Below are 12,891 nucleotides of genomic sequence, written 5' to 3' on the forward strand. Positions count from 1 at the left end.
CCCAGAAGGTCATATGAGTCAGCAGTGGAAGAATAAAGATGCTCTAAGACCGCTGATGCTAAATTGCTTGTTTTGATTATTAAAAATACCTTACACCTACAAGTGATGAAAAAAAAACACCTCATGTCTAAATTTTGGCTTGTAATTGACACAAATTCTATTTCAGCCCAAAGTCAACTTTACCTTGGGGATGAACAAAGTCCTAACTTAGAAAGAGTTTTAGAAAATCACAAGGTAATCACATCTCTTCTTTTTAAAAAATTTCCAATGCACTACTGCTAAAAAATCCAACATAGCAAGTCAGTGATTATATTTGGGATACTAAACTAAATGGAAAGAACCTGGTACCCATTCTAGTTGAAGTGGGAACACATGCAAAATGTGACTCCCTGTCATCTCTTTCCCTGTCCATGGCAGAAGTTAATTATCATCTATCCTTTCACTAAGATAATTATAAGCATGGACTCTACTTGTTGGCTTTTAACTATAGTAAAATACATCATAAGCAAATAGCAAATGCTAAAGGCAACAGTTCTAAATAAGCAAGAAATAATTCTTCTGAATTTTCTTTCTGAACCACATTTGATGGTGCAGATGGCACGTGTATCCAAACTCAGTGGTGAGCTGAAACTGCTTCCTGCCCACACGCCTTTTCCCTCCCACAGCTCTGCACAGGAGGAGCTGTCATTCACGAATTGACTTTGCTCAGTGGTAAATGAAAGCTTCCAGGACAGATGGGCAAATGGACTAGTGGGAGAGATGTGTGAGGAGAACATTTCTCAGGGTGTGAGCGGAGACACACATGAGTAAGAGCAGTCAGAGCTGGTGGCGGACATAGAGCAAGGACCAGGGCCTGAGGCTGACGTTGGTCTGTGTGGTCTGAGGGAGGGGACACAGAGGTTGCGGAAGGGGACACAGAGGTTGCGGGAGGGGACACAGACTTCTTGCCTGCCATGCCATGGACTGTTTTTTCCTGCCAGGCCCTTCTGTCACTCCACCCTGCCTTGGATCCAGCAGACTATGGACTGAAACCTCTACAAACTGAGACCCAAAATAAACCTCGCTTAATGTGTGGGTGTTGAGTATTTTATCCCAGCAATGAGAAAGTAACTAAGACACATGCAAGTATTGCTTTCTATGTATGTGCTAAGGGAGGAGAAAAGGGAGGAGTTACAAAGCAGGCTTTCTAGCCTCAAGTACCAAATTAAATATAGAACTCTACTTTGAAAGCCTCTGATAGAGCTGGGTGTGGTGGTGCCTGCCTGAAATCCCAGCACTCTGGAGGCTAAGGCAAGAGGATATCTGCAAGATCCAGGCTGGCCTAGGCCACTTAGTCAGTCCCAGACCACCACGAACTACACAGCAAGACCTTATCTCAAAAAACAAACAAACAAATAAACAAGAACAACAACAAAAAAACCCCCCACAAAAATAGAAAAAGAAAAAAGCCTTAGATAAATAAACATAACAGGTACAGAGCAATAATTTTAACAGGAAACAGCTGCAATTCAGACTACCTTGGATAGAACCTATTCTTTGCAGCTGAGCAATATGCGCCCCCAAATTGACTGAGCTGAGAGGTAGACAGGGTGGTGTGGCTCTGAGCAGCTCCTAATGCAGCAACACTGGTGAGGCTGCCCTGGCCTTCAGCAGAAGCTTTATCCCAGGTATTACTGCCAGAACACTTGACATTTCCCAAGTGTTGCAGTGATTGTGGTCTCTCTGCTTTGGGCCTGCCCACCTTGAATCAAGACAAAGGAGATTACAGACATTGTGCAAATGGTCAGCCTGGGATGGGGCAGGTGGGACGAGGGCCTGCCCTTCCCGCTCGTTTCTTCTTTCAGGAGAGGCTTTATGAAATTGATGACTGCCATGTGTTGGCAATTGCTGCTTATTCCCTATCTCTTCCACAGTGCCTGGCTCTCCACACTGGCCAGAGAATCCTCTGCCAAATGAATAGTTAACAGAGAAGGACACTTACCACCTAGGCATCCCAGTGAATGAACAGCTCAGAACATTATGGTCCCAGATGGTGGGGCACACAGAACAGAGACATGCAGGCCAGGATTTCTCTTTATCCCTCCACCACTCACCCGGACCACTTCAGAGTCAGCCACAGGCCTCCCTACCTCTCATTCGGTCACTGCAGGTGCCACTGGAGTTCTTAAAACAGACCCCATCTGCCTGTCATCCCTGCTTTGAGTGTCTTTAAGGCTTCCCACCAAAAGGTCCCTACTCCGCACACACCATACAGCATGGGGCCTCCCTGATCCCCCGGCAATGTTCTGAGCTGACTCATTTTTTCTGTCCAAGTTTAAGGTGCCCTCGGGTTCATGGACACTGCTACACTGAGTCAGATGCGACTATGCGCCTCGCACGTACATCTCCAATGATACTCAGATGCTCTGTGGCAGGCCGCCCATACGTCAGGTGGCCCTGTATCCTCAGTGGCAGCCGGCAGGCACTGCACCAGCATGTTACTGTGTTTACTCAGTGAGTAATAAAGCCATTCGCTGCACCTACTTTTGAAGGGCTTCATTTTTCTGTATAACTTGGTGTGTGAGCTATTAAAACTTCTCAGAAGAAGGCAGGATATGTAGCAAAGCTGGTAATCAGCAGTTAAGCAATGCCTCAGCTGTAAAATGGGAGAAATCAAGGTGCCAGTTAAAAACCTTAGCCAGCTGCGGCCCAACTCAGGGTACCTGATCCCAGGCTACCTGACCTCTCTGGATGGTCACCCAGGCTCTCTTACTTTCCTTTAAAAATTGTCTTCATATTTCTACTAATATTTTACTGGCACTTTTTTGTGAATGAAACACACATTTATTTACAGTTGTTTGCTTTTGTGTACTGAGGATTAACCCAGGGGCACTTTACCACTGGGCTTCATCCCCAGAACCTCCCTCCCCTTTTTGTTTTTGCTTTTTGAGATAGGGTCTAGATATGTAGTTCAGGCTGGCCTTGACCTCACTACATAGCCTAGGCTGGCCTTCAGAGCATGAAGATTCTCCTGTCTCGACCGCCCAAGTGCTAGGGTGACAGCCACAGGCTGTCACACTTGTCTTCCCCCAGCCAGTGTTATTTTGGCACAGTATCTCACTAATTTGCCCAAGCTAGTCTCAAATTTTTATCCTCCTGCCTCAACCTTCGAAGTAGCTAGGATTATAGATACACGCAATTTTGCCCAGCTGGTATACATTGTTTAAAACAAGTCTCTTGAACCGTTCTGTGTTTATGGGTTGTGCATATGCTCACACAAACATTATGTAGATTCTATGACAGAATTTAGGGAGGAGCTGGAACTCTATGAATACTCTTCTTATTGAAAATTGGTTAAGGTGGTCAACTATTTGTTCTATTAAAGGTCGCCTATATTAAACAGCTTTCCCATGGTTGGATATACTTTTCAATATCCACAATATAAAGGAAAAATGGTTTAACTTGATTCACAGTGTCAGGGACTTAGTCCATGGTCACTTTGCTCCCAGACAGAAACATTATGGCAGAGGGGTACAGCAAAGCAAATTCAAGGCCACCAGAAAGCAGAGCAGAGGCACAGTGCCAGTTGGGCAGGGGCCGGGGACCACATGCAGTACTGGGGCCATGTCTCCATGACCCATCCAGATACATTCAGAAATGTGCTCCACAGGTGGGATCTCCGGCGGGAACCCAAAGGCAATCAGGACAACACTCCACCCTAGCCACTCAGCAGGAAGTTTTTGGTTGTTTCTTTTTGTTTTTGTGGTAGTGGAGATTGAATCTCAGAACCTTCACACTGAGCTATACTCTTGTTTTTCTTTTTTTTTTCTTTCTCCTTTTCAGTCCACGGTCTCATTGAGAGCTCCAAAGTAGCTCCAACTCGGCAAGCCTGTCCCTGTGTTGCAGTAGGCCCCACTCTACCCACAGTTGCAGAGGCAACCACTGCCACTCTTGCTTCTGACTTCTGTCCCTGGAGTTCTTACTACCCTGCTTGAACAACGTGTCTGCAACCTGCAGACTCTGCTGTTTCTTGATTCCTTTCTAAGTCTCACTCGAGGCCGTGGTCTCATCCTCTCGGTCCAGAGTTGCCTCCCGGGAGCAGCTGTGGCTTTCTCCACCCTTGTCCTCAGGCTCTTGTTCTTCGTACTCATCATTTTCATCTGTGTCCATGGGTAGCCGGATAGTAGTGGCCACAGGCCTGTTGGGATTTGCAAACTGTCGCCCTGAATCCACATCGAATGGGTCAGTTTCCTCCTCCTCCTCAGGGGCCTCTTTGGCACAGACCAAGAACTCTTGCTCTGCTTGTAGCACTTCCTCAGGTCTGCTGCAGGCCGCATACTTGTCTAGGAGCTGGTGGTTCAGCTCCAAGAAGCCTTTGCCCACTTAAATTTCCGCAGCAAAATGACAGCAAGATCTGAAAAGCCCACAACATAGAAGGCAGCAGCAAAAGCTTCCACGCAGGGAAGTTTGCAGGGCCTGCCACATTTCACGGAGTTCGTAGCCACCAGGTACGGCAGCAGTCGCAAGTGGTTCCCTAGCATCTTCCCAAAGGGCGTCTCACCCAGTCTGGCCCAAGAGCAGTCTATGACAGCGACAGCGACTCCAGCCTGAGCCACCAGCTGTCTGTTCGCGAGGACACATACTGCGAGCCCATGGGACTGAGTATCAGCCCGCAGAACCTGTGGCCTAGGCGCAGGCAGCGCACCAGGCCCAGGCGGGCCAGCCTGTGGCCCGTGCAGTGCTGGGGGTCGCAATGGCCCAAATCCCATCTAGCTAGCGCAAAGGGCAGCATGGCGGGGCTCGGGCCGCCCTCATCTTCAGCAGCCAGCCTCTGGCTGTATGGACGCTGTTCAGGGAAAGTCTCCAGGGAGCGGCTCTGGGGACTGCGAGCTTGGCTGCCCTTGGCCACTGATCCGCGCTGCCCCCGGTGGACCATAGTGGGGCGCACAGATCCTTAAGTCCCAGAACCCTCTTCAGCCTCCTCCAGGTGCTGCGCACTCACGAGGGCGCCGCTTCTGATTTTGGGTTTTTTTTTTTTTTTTTTTTTTCTTTTCTTGTGGAACCGGGGATTGAAGTCAGGTCCTTGAGCTTGCCAGGGAAGCACTTATTCTACTGAGCCATCTCCCCCGCCTTGGTTTTCTCTTTTTGAAACACGATCTTCCTAAATCATTACTTCAAGCTAGCCCAGGCTAGGCTTGAGTTTACAACCCTCCTACCTCAGCCTCTCTTGCTACTGGGACTGTAACAGTGCACTGACCCAACAACCCAAGAAAGATTTTTTTAAAAAACAAAACAACATGACCCAAATAACTATTAATAGTTTAGACTCTAATAGTCTGTGGGTGGGCTGCTTCTCATACTAATACATTCAATTCTTGCAGTGCGATGAAGTAGGTGACAATATTTTCCCTTTTTATAGATTGGGAAACTGAGACATGGGGCTTCTACAACTAGGAGAGCTGTGATTTTAACAAGGATAGTGAGATTTTAGCGCTCTGGCCTTCAAAGCTCTGTCAAACTGCTGCTAATAGGCTGGCGAGATAGCTCAGTGGACTTCCTGTTTAGGCAGGAACCCAAGTTTGATTCCAGGCACCACATACCACGCCGGCCCCACCCCCCGGGGCGTTGAGTGTGGATGTGGTGGCACACGCCTATAATCCCAGTGCTGGAGATGCTGAAAACAGGAGGATCACTGTGAGTTGAAGCTGTACAGAAAGACGCTGTACCAAACACATTAAAAAAACAAAAACCCCAAATAACCCTGCTGCTGATGTATGTGCTTGAAAAATAAATCTGCTGATATCTCAAAGGGCTCTAGAGTGCCAAGTGCAAGGTCCCATCCCTTCTTTCTTTTCCTTTCCTGGAGACAAGAGTCTCACTAGCCCAGGCTGGCCTTGAACTCATGAAGCTCTTCCAGTCTCAGCTTCTGGAAGGTCTGGGATTACAGGCGTTCTGTGGGAATCCGCCAGGGATGTGTGTGAAGATGTCTGGTTAGCGCTGGGGAGGCTCAGAGGGCAAGTTTTGCTTACATGTGGCTGGTAGAGAGAGCTCAGAGGAAAGTAACAGCAATACTATGAACAGATTCAGTGAATAAAAGCAAGAGGTGATAGAGTCTTCAAAGACGCTCAAAGAGAAGAAGTCAAACACGTCAAAAAAAAAAAAAACAATGAAAGAAAAGCTGATTTATGAACCAATTTAAAGCAACTTAAGCTTTTTAACCAACTTGAATTTTTTTTCCATAAAGAGGAAGAAAAGTGGGATGTATATAATGCAGATGAAAAGACTTTTCCTAATCCACAGAAATCAATGATATCTAAAAGCTATTTGTCAGAGATTTGAAGAACATTTTTACCTAATCACTTAACTCACCAGGTTATCTTGTTAAGGACTAAGGGTTTCAGTTAAGTCCCGTAATTTAAGGCTCAAGGAGACAGTCTGGCCTATTACATAATCTGACTCGATTAGTAATCACTCAAGGGACACTCAACATCTTGAAAAAGGGAGGATTATGAGTTCTGTTTTGTTGGCACACTGCTAGGCTTATGGACCATTTTTGATGGTGGCTGCCTTCCACTCCCACAGTTCTGGACTAGGGCCAGTGGCCTCAGTGGGTAAATGCACCACCTCACGAAGGGCGGACGGACAAGATCCTGGGCCTGAATTCAGATCACAGCATTTAGTGAATTTTTTTGGGGAAAAAAAAAGAAGAATGAATGCACAAGTACTGAGCAGACATTTCCTATTTTCTGTGTCATTTGGAAAAAAGGTACAAGCTCTTTTTACACGTATGCTGTGCACATCATCAGCTCAACCAGTTGTGGTCCAGGCAGATTTAACTACATCCCTGAGGGATAGATGGTGCCGGGGAATGTTCAGAAACTGTACAGAACCAATGATTCGAGTAAGGGAAGAGAAATATCAGAAGAAGTTAACATTCTGTAACTCAGTAGTGTCCCACATTTTCTGATCAAGGAGATTATAGGATCACAGAGGAAAGTGATCAATAATGTATAGTGTGCCTAAGGAGAGTCACATGGAGAGAAAAACTTTCTCTCAGGCTTTCACAGAGAGCAAAGTGGTCAAGCAATGGCCATGACTCATTCACATGGCTGACACTAACAAAGGATCTACAAACTGTGGTACAGGGTTTCAGGGTAAATCCTGAAGGGATTTGACTGACCTTGGCAGATACGAAAGTTACGTTTCTTGTTATATAGTTCTGGTTTTATCTTGGCTTTAACCATCTAGCAGAAAAAGTATAAAAAATGAGGTATTAAAAGTAAAGCTATAAAACAACAAAAAACAAAAAAACCCCAAAAAACAAACATAAAAAAATTCAATCCCCAGTTCTGCCAAAAAGAAAACAACAAAAAACAAAAAAAAAAACCCAAAAGTAAAGCTATATTAATATGCTGAGCTGTAAAAGGCTCAAGTCAACAACTTCTGACATTCCCAGTCTTACAGAAAACCCATATTACTATGGACTACTGGATTGTATTGGATTACTTTGCTGAATTCATGCACCTACAATATTTGAATGACAGACCCATCTCTGACAAAAGTAAACAAAAGAGGGGGATATAAATAAAGGACTATTTTGTAGTAAAAAGAAATATATATGGATATACAAAATAGTTAGCATAGATATACAGCTACTTCCTTTTAGTTCAATGAGAAGAAAGTTTTGAACTAATAGTATTTAGACAAGACATCATGTCTGCATCTTGTACTATGAATAACTACTACAAAGACAACGATGTGCAATGTATTTATTATAACTGTCCTACTAACCTGTTTTGAAACGATCTTACTGCTACTTCTTTCTCAATAAAATTAATATTAAAAAAAGAAATTTTGAATTCTAATTATGGGGTTGAAGACAATAAATGTAAGGAGAATTTCAGAGCAGTCGGACTTCTTGGTCAGTAAACTGTGAAAAGCCGCCAATACGATATGTGATGTGTTTGCTTCAGTCCAGTTTTCAGGGGGCCTGCCCCTTAGCTCAGTTCTTTAAGTGGCTGCTTCAGCAGAGCAGTCAGGCTCAGGTTGCTGTGGTTCTATCCCCACAATTCAAGTCAGCCAAAGCTGCCCTGAAGGCATTCGGAGCAAAAAAAAAAAAAAAAAAAAAAAAAACCCTTCTGCATTCCAGTTTTCAGTTACAAAGACACAGATTCTAGGACAAAGGCAAGATGAACTAAGAGGCTACCTTTGCTCACCCCACCTCCCTGTGTGAGGCCAGGCCCATCCTGACTCACTCAATCTGGAACTCAGGCTGACACAGAGGAAACAGAGGCCTGCGGCCAGACCCCACGCAGGAGGGGGCTATTCTTACTTCTGAGGCTTGGGGAACCACAACCCTCCTACTGTCACAATTGTGAAGTCTGAGGTCTAGCAATAATTACTGTTTTTTTTCCCCTTAAAAAATACTTTGTCTGCTGACTTGAGCCTAGATGGTAGTATGAGGGCCTAATGCCATGTTTTCTGCAGACAGATCTACTTCATCCCAGAAAGAATGACTATCATCAAGAAGCACCCAATAGATTGATATCCTAAATAGTATCAATCAACTTGAAAGAGCCCAAATGAGTCACTAGCCCAAACCCCAACAGGAAGAGACCCTGTTCCGTATTCATGCCCACTTGCTACGTGACTCTCTTTCCCATTTCATGATGGATTTAGTCAGTTTTACCTGAGCAATGGTGCTTGTAATCCCATTGGTTGACCATAGTTTTGTCCCACCTGCTGCCCACCTAAGCAAGTTCCCATTCTCTCCACATTAGCCCCGCATGGTTTTACACTATAAAAATCCCTGGAAGAGACAGCTTCCCAGGGAACTACCCGCTCGGGCCCCACCTCCTGTTCCTCTCTTGGGACAGGAGCTTTCTTTGTCTCAATAAATGTATTCTTCTCATTAAAAAAAAAAAAAAAAAAAAAAAAAAAAAAGAAAGAAAGAAAGAAAGAAAGAAAGAAAGAAAGAAAGAAAAAAAAGAAGCACCCAATAACAAATGCTGGAGGCCTTGTGGGGAAAAAGGAACCCTTCTCCACTGCTGGTGGGAGTGTAGATGGGTACCACCACTGTGGAAGCCAGTGTGGAGACGCCTCAAAAAACTAGGATTGGAGGCCACATTTAACCCAGCTATTCCCTTCCTGGTTATTTTTGTCAAAAGAAAGGAAATATACCACAGCGATACATGTGCACCCATGATTATAGCAGCATAATTTGTGATAGCTAAATCTTGGGAACAACCTAGATGCCCGTCAGCTGAGAAATGGATAAAAAAGATGTGGTATTTTTACACAATGCAGTATTACTCAGCTATAAAAAAAGATAAACTTGAGGCTTGTATAGATGAATGGATGCAACTAGAGAGCATATTCATTAGTGAAATAAATCAGACTCACATGTGTGAACATCATATTGTCTCCCTAGTGTAAGAATCTGAAAGAATAAATAAAATCTGAAAGGTATAATGGATACTGTGAAAGGGAAAGAAACTGTTCAAGGAGTAGGAGCAAGTGGGCTGAGGGAAAGGAGAAAAGAAAGACAGGGGAAAAATATATACGTATATACACAGGGTCACTTGGATAATTGTACAGCTAATTCCTACTGTCTATTGAAAGGAGCAGTTAATGTTTAATTTTTTTTCTTCTTTTTAATATTCTTGGGACCAATTTTCAGTGTTTATATCTGGTGATCTGAACAACTAACTTGAAGATAACAATATGTACTATAACAGCCATTATTGAAATCTTATCATTTTGTTTAGCGAAATTCTGTGTCATTTCTAATTATATTTTCTATTATTTTTTATTCTCTTAAAAAATAGAAAATGAATTCCCATGCATGGGTGTTAGAACTTCAGTCACTTTGCCACAGTGGTTTTCCTGTCTCCGTTAGCTCTTACCCAGCCTCTCTATGGCTTAATAAGGCCCAGGGAGGGTGCAGCCCGTTCTCTATTCACCATACAGTGAATCTCTCTCTCCAAGGTTCCGTCTACGTCTTCAGCACTTCACACAACAGGGGGCACATGGGGTCCTCAGTGAAGATTTGCAGACTACATGAATGAACCTTAAAGGTAACAGGCTCAGCAGTGTGAGAGGTACACATCTGTAATCCTGGCACTCTGGGAGACAGAGGCAGAAAGATCCCAAGTTCAAACCCAGATGGCAATTTAGCAAAACTCTCTCAAAAAGGAAAACAGTTAAAAAAAAAAAAAAAAGACTTTGGCAGTAGCTGAATGTGAAGGTCTTGGGTTCGATTCCCAATACTGCCACCACCACCAACACCAACAGCAACAACAATGGGCTCTACATGGGGCTACTCCTAAGCCTATTCCTTAGGTTATCACTCTAGGACTGTAGCACTCCACTCAGTTCTCTAGAGGGGGCTGCATCCAGAAATAGCGACGAGCTAGAGTTCCCAGTCAAAGATTGAATCTCTTTTTCTACAAGGTCATAGCAGTCCCTTCCAGGTAACTATGAGGAAAAAAACTGGAGAAGTATCAAGAAAATTTAGGGGGCTGGGGAGATGGCTCAGTGGAATAAGCGCTTCCCTGGCAAGCACAAGGGCCTGAGTTCAATCCCCAGTTCCACCAAAAAAAAAAAAAAAAAAAAAAAAAAAAAAAAAAAAAAAAAAGAAAGAAAAGAAAATTTAGACTGGTGTGTAAAATTAAGTTCAGATGACAAACCAAGCTGTGTGGGCAGATTGGAAGTGAGCGAGAGGGCTGGGCAAGTGTTGGTGTGCTAAGTGCCGGGGAAGAGAACAGCCTGTTCCACCCTCCACTCTGGAGAAGAAGACTCGTTGCCAGCCCTCACAGCTGATGAGTGTAAGAGTGGAGACACAAAATCTGGGTGTTCTGATGGCCTATCCGATTTCCTCCCTATTGCTTTTGCCTACCATAGTCCCAAACAGTCCAGACATTTCCAGTCAATCTGGGGACAGCCGTACACTTGCATTTCAGTGCTTGGAGGAGAAGGTCTTGCTCTTGGGGGCAGCACGGTTTCATGTGCCCACCACAGTCACACATGTTGCAGATTACTCATGGGTTAATGAGATATTTTGAGATTTGATCTGTTACTAAAGTCAGCTTGGCTATCTTTTGTATAATCATTTCTTTCATGCCATACTTCTGCAGTCTTGGGACCTAGAAGAATCGCTACCAGATGCATCTTGGACATCCCAGCCCTCAGAACCATGATATAAAATAAACTTTTCCTTAAAAATCATCTGATTTGGGTAGTGTTATAGCAACAGAAGGGCCAGACCATAAGCTCAGGTAGAAGAATCCCTAGCCCTGTGTATTTCTGTCAAGGCTCCCTCTAAGGAGTCAGTGGGGTCACGCTGCAGACCCTGCTGACCTCACCATGAGGACCATGAAGGAGTCAGCGTGGGCAGTGGTGCTGCTTGCCTTGGTAGAGACTTCACAGTACAGCTGAGTATCACAAGGACACTCTGCAGAGTTGTATCCTTCTGCTGGTTATGTTCTCCAAAGAACCCAGACCTGGTTCTGTCTCTCTGTCTCTCTGTCTCTGTCTCTGTCTCTGTCTCTCTCTGTCTCTCTCTCTGTCTCTCTCTCTCTCTCTCTCTCTCTCTCTTCCCAGTGGTCTCACCTGGGTAACCAGTTGGAGCCCCAGGTGAGACCACCAAGGTTCAGCCCTCCACTTTTAACTTGGGAATGGTGAGCAGTGAGTAGAAAATGGAAGTCTAAATCCTGCACTTAGATTTTTTTCCTAAAGGGCAAGGAAGCAGTGAGAAATCCCATGTTCAGGCTTTTATGGATCTTCATCTGTGTAAGGCCCAAGAACGATGGCATTCAAAGAGGCCTCTAAAGAGGAGAAGGGATGTCTTTGCTGATCCTGCCTTCAGATGCCTTCTGTCTCTCAGGGCGATGAGAGTTTCCCCTACCTCCTAGCACCCCGAAACTTGCAAAAGATGTGGTAGGTTAAAAGATGGAGCCTCGGGACCCTGTGGCTAAATTGCAGGACACAGCCTTTTCTGTGTTGAACAGTCAGAATCTAGATGAGGATACAGGAAGAAACAAGACAACTAGAATTATCGACATCACTGCTGGCATTGCTTTAAGCATACCCAAGCTGTCCCACGGAAGATCTTGTGCTAATAAATGGTTAGCTGGGCTCTACTCTATGTGGCTGGTGGCCAGTGTGCCTGACTCATGGCAGAAGACTGACTGTCCCTTCCCAGAGGAGGGCTAGGTCAGCCAAAATCCTCACTCCTTGCCCCCCAAGAGGCCAGAAGCAGCCCAGGGCAGCTTGCAGTCCCATATCCACGGACATCTGTGCCCCTTGCAAGATGACTGTATACATCATAGGCAAGAACTTCCAATTGTTTTAGCTTCGGTATTAACTTCCTTCTCTAGAAACCTTCCTCTAGACCTATAGCTATAATTGGGGTCAAGGGGAGCTCTAGCTGAAGCTTCTTTAGTCCTGCTCTGACAAGTCACTTTGAAGGCCAAATGTTCAACTGTAGTTAATTGTCCTACATTGCCCTATTCCCTCAAGGACATTTACTAGCAAAATTGGAGGTGATTCTTCAGTTCTGGCAAAGGCCAAAGCAGATTTTTCCTGTTGGGACTATGCCAGGCCCTACTTCTGGACATCTTGAGATTGCCATCAGACTTTCACTACACTTAGTCCTGCCTCTCTCGGATCTGCAGGCTCAGATGTTAGCTACTCTTGTGAACAGTTGATTTCCCAGACCCATGCAAAAAAGCAGGATATCAGCGATCTGCGCCTGCAAGACTGGGAGGTGTGGCTCACTGATGCGGGTGGCTTTGTCCAAGAAGTAGCTCAAAAACCAGGCCATGGGCTGGAGAGATGGCTCAGTGGTCTAAAGCACCTATTTAGAACAAGCTTAGCAAAAAAGCATCAGGGACCGTGGTTCAATCCCCCAGC

The 12,891-nt window shown here is 44.9% G+C and overlaps 1 protein-coding gene and 1 pseudogene across 1 annotated transcript in view; both read right to left on the bottom strand.

The window, feature by feature from the left end:
* Positions 1 to 12,891, bottom strand: part of Nt5e (5'-nucleotidase ecto) — a 64,303-nt gene that overhangs the window by 36,531 nt on the left and 14,881 nt on the right. The gene's annotated exons all lie outside the window — the stretch shown is intronic.
* LOC105741753 lies at positions 4,021 to 4,915 on the bottom strand (annotated as a pseudogene).

The sequence above is a fragment of the Octodon degus genome, unplaced genomic scaffold, assembly GCF_000260255.1.
Source record: "Octodon degus isolate 3935 unplaced genomic scaffold, OctDeg1.0 scaffold00022, whole genome shotgun sequence".
NCBI lineage: Eukaryota > Metazoa > Chordata > Mammalia > Rodentia > Octodontidae > Octodon > Octodon degus.